Source organism: Arachis ipaensis, chromosome B06 (assembly GCF_000816755.2).
Source record: "Arachis ipaensis cultivar K30076 chromosome B06, Araip1.1, whole genome shotgun sequence".
Taxonomy (NCBI): domain Eukaryota; kingdom Viridiplantae; phylum Streptophyta; class Magnoliopsida; order Fabales; family Fabaceae; genus Arachis; species Arachis ipaensis.
The window spans coordinates 1,925,825-1,930,799 of record NC_029790.2 but is presented as its reverse complement, the minus strand read 5'-3'; positions in this window follow the sequence as shown (position 1 = coordinate 1,930,799).

Below are 4,975 nucleotides of genomic sequence, written 5' to 3'. Positions count from 1 at the left end.
GTGTGTATCTAATATTTTTTAATAATATATTCCTCATAGTTATTATTGAATCGCACGCGGTTTTCATGCTGAGCCAATTAATAATAAATCGTCTATAGAAAATGAAGTTATCAACCTAGAATAATAATCTCACAATCATTTATGTATACCTTTTTGTTCATAGAATTTCACAATAACAATAATAATAACAATTTTCTTCTATTCGTATTTGAAAATTGATCAGAGGACAGTTAAAAGTTTGATTTGATGATTTCAATAGTTGAAATCTTTTATTAGATTCCTCGATCGGGTCTTTCTCTTCACAATCTGGCAAATTAAAGGAGAAGGGTACAACCTTGGTCCTGTTGTACTTGGTGATATTGTTATAGATATTGTCGTTAATGTCATGGGATTTAATTTCTCAACTACACTAATTATATCTATATATCTACTACTATTTTCCTTCATTACTGCAAAATATTAATGATAGTATGGGACATCATAATATGCATTATGGACCACCTACAAATATTCAAAACTTGAATATATATACTTTCTTGTTTAGGCAAAGATAATATACGGTACCAAAGTTTAAATGAAAAATAATACTAAAGAACTGACTATCAAATTATATGTTGAACATAATGATAATTTAAGGTATACTTATTAATTCAAAATAATTAAATAAAGGCGTCGACAGCTAGAATAGAAGTATATATATTATGGTTAATTAAAGCTTTAGCTTCCTCGTCTAATTTTTCTCCCTTTAAATCTTAGTAAATTAAAAAAATATATATATAAAGTACTAATATACTATTTGCTAATTTATTGTCAATAATAATTAATTATTATATTTTAAACACATGTATAAAGAGACACATCCAGAAAATATATATATAAAGACACTTTCATTAGACACAGCCATAAAAAAGACATTTTTGTTAGACACATCCACAAAGACACTTACGTTAAATACAGTCATAAACAAGAGTTGGCAGAAGTTGGCAGAAACACTGTTGGTAATGTAGCGGGATTGATAATACAATAATAAACAAAAAATACCTGCTTTGATCACTACACATTAGGCCTACATATCTATTTGGAGCTTTATAGATTTGAAAGAACACTGAAGTTTGCTCTCGGAGATCCTCTGAAGCCAAAGCTAACAAACCAAATGGTCCAATTATGCCACTTCTTGATCCATCTTCTTTTTTGCTACATAGTATTTGTGGATCAACACCCTTTGGATCTAACCATTCTGCACTTTCTACTTCGGATATTTCAAATACCACTTCTACATCAACCTTCACAGTGATGAGAAGGTTCAAAAATAATGATAATTTTGTTATGATGATTTATTATAAAATTTGTCTTTTAAAGAAATATTAGATTATGGTAAAAACTCAGTTACAGTCAATTTTATGTGAAGTTAATAATTGAGAGCCATTGATTTGATTAAATTTTTATCTAACGAGTTATAAACTTCACGTGAAGTTTACTGTACCTGAGTTTCCACCTTAGATTATTTATCTATATAGAAAAATTAATCTAAAAGTTTTAAGAATACTTAGGGATTTAGTTTATCAAATAACGATAAAACTAATGTGTCAATCTTTTAACAGAATTCGATGCGACACTAATTTATCTATTAAAATAAAGTGAATGCTATGGTGCCTAAAAAGTGGTTACCCCTTGCTAAAAAAATACTAAGCCCGGCGGGGAAGCCCGCCCCGCCCCGCCAAAGCCCGCCAAAACCAGCGGTTTAAGCGGTGCGGGTTAAGCGGGCTTTTGTTATTTGGCGGTCCCAATTTTCCAGCCCGGCCCGCCTTTTTGACAGGTTACGCGGGCCAGCCCGGCAGGTTTAGGCCCGTTTGCCATCCCTACTTGCACGAAATGTGAATTTACGAACGAGTCACTCGCACCTGCGTCCTCCCTCACTCTGGCATCAGTTGCCGTTGCATCCTCTGTCTCCACCATTGCTGTCCCTGCACGCCGTGCCGAACATGCTGTCCACGAACCCACTGTCCGCATTACGTTTCTGCGATCGCCGCGCCGCATCCCCTCTACCGCTGTTGTCTTCGTTGTCACGTCGTTCCCCCTTCACCACCGTCATCTTCACCGCCCCACGTGCAACCCCCTCCTCGTGGAGCTAGCTGTTGTGCCGCGCCGTTAGTTGCGATGCTCAGAATGCATGCGGTGGTTCGCGTCTGCGCCGCTGCCGCAGCCTCCACCCCGACGATCCTCTGGGCAGTGCCGGTGCCCTCCGCAACCAAACTCCGTTGCCACAACGCGTGCTTTGCATGCGCAATTTTCTCCTCCGCAGGACCACTGTGGCACCCTCTCCCTTGCGATATACATTACCACCGTCTACCGCAGGCGCTCCCTCTATCGGTTTTCACATTTTCAATCGCGATAAAAGACACCTCCACTAAAAGGCACATGTATAAGAAGACACATTAAGAAAACACATTCACAAAGACATTTCTATTGGACACAGTTATAAAAAAAAAACCATAGCCATAAAAAAGACACGACCCAATAAAAAAAACACTTCCATTAGAAATTTGGTGCAGCGGTGACCGTGACCTTCGGGAGCAGCCACAATGGTGGTACTAAGGACATTGGTAGTTAAAAAAATAGGAGGAAGTGGTAAAATATAATTTTGAATTATGATAAATTTGAGTAATTGAGGTGTATTTTTTTATTTGATGGGCTTTAGAGTCTAGCCTAACAAAAATTGACAGGAGTTGGTAGAATCCTTTTTAGTTACGTAGCAGGATTGAAAAGTTTACATAGGCTGCTACGCATAATTATTTTTTGGGTTTTGTTAGGTAAACAATAATTTTTGTGAACAATGTGAAAAATGGGTTTTAGAATTGGCCGAATAAAATAAAAAAAACACTCTACTTTCAAATTATCCCCTAAACTCTAATATTAAGATAACCATCCGCACACCTAATAAATTGAACATCCACACATTATTAACTGTGTATGAATAAACCAAATCAAAAGAAATAACCATCCAATTAAAAATAATAAACATAATCATCTGCATATTTATTAAATTAAATATGTAACATATCCATTATTCACATTGTTTAATATTTTCATTGTCTACCTATACTACTTTTCCTTATTTTTTATTACATAAAAACTCAATTAATTGTGTAAAACTACAGAAGAATTCAGTTCAACTATATACTCTCTTAGAGAACACTAATAAAAAAAATTGATTACGTTAGAAAGAGATTTATATTTTTTTAATTTAATAAGAGAATGATTTTTTATTAAATAATTTAATAGATTTAACTAAATTATTATTTAATAATTATCAACCATTAAATTCACATAAAAACTATTGTATTTGAGTTTTTCACTATGATAAAAACACTTTCCTAGAACGGGGGAAAATAATTTTAAAAAAATGAAGTCAGTTGACTTTGTGAGTAGTGAGTAATTGTCGAGAGGCTAAATTGATTAAGACTGATATTGATCGATAACGATGTGAAGTTTTTCACTCACTTTATGCTTGGATGGTTTTCAGTTTTCACTCAACACAACTTCTTCATATATATATTCACTTTGCTCCTTTTCATTGAACTATATAAAAGATATTCTCACTATTTGGTCATGCCATATGCCCTGTTAATTTATCATTATTTTCCGAGCTTTCACAACAATTTTTTTTTTAAATATAATATTTTGTACCACAAGTTCTTATTATACTCATAATCAATAAAAAAAATGTCATTAAATAAAAATGTGAGTTATTAGTCATTCTTACTTTGACAGATATTTCTCTTATTAATTGTCTCTATACTTTATATTTTATGAACAACATTAACACCAAATAAAACCTATAATTGATCAAACCATATCATTGTAGAACCTTTTTTTTCCAATATTGGATTATTAGAATTTATTAGGAGTGAATTTTTCAAAAATGAATCCATAATATTATAATATCCTTTAAATATCAATCTTAAATCAAAATATCATCTTTATTTACAAAAAATATACAACATTATTATATAACTTGATGATAATTTAAAATAGAACTGATTTTTATGTAAAAAAAAATATTAAATTATCAATTAATAATTTTTTTTAGTAGCTAAGGATCTTTTGTATTTAGTGAGAGGTTTTTGATTCAACATCCACTTAAAAGATATTTTTATATAAGTATATAATATAAACATATATAAAGTATGGGTTGGTCGGGTAGAGTTGAAGCTCAACCCACACCCTACCCGACCCGCACGAGAACCCTACCCGCACCCTACCCTACCCGCTGCGGATCGGGTTAGATACTCGTGGGTATGGTACATATTGCCACCCCTAATCACCCGTGTCACAAAAAAATTATCCTATCATTGTGACTTAATATATATGAACAGTTTTTTTTTGTTTAATTAAAAAAATGATTTGAAACCTGCGCATGCAACCCTTTTTCTTGCATGTTGGATCATGATCAGTGGCAGTTTTCGTGGCTAGTTAAAGGGTACAATTTGGCAAATTTGTACATATGCACATTGATTGTTTCCTCCTATAGGAAAATTCCACAAATATAGTATATGCTATGCTATGTATCCTTCAACAAGTTACGATGATGTTGATCTATGTTTTGTACAAGAACACAACTGTAGGAAAATGACTAGTATATATAAGATAATAAGATCCAATTTAATCATGGCTTGAATTGGAAAATAACCTTCTTGGTAAAAACACTTCACCCCACATACGATTTACTATAAAGGAACCATTCTTTTCTTTGTCCAGGCAGATCAACAGACACAAGAAAGCACAATCTATCTTTGCATGCTCACAAGCTTATTTATTGTTATTCGTTGTGTAATTCAGTGTTACGGTTTTGGAATAATATAATTTTTTTATGAGAAATGTTAGGAATTAGTATTATTACTAATAGAAAATAAATACAAAATTGTTTAGTGTTAACTTAATTAAAAAATAAATTCAAAAAAAATATTAATTACTT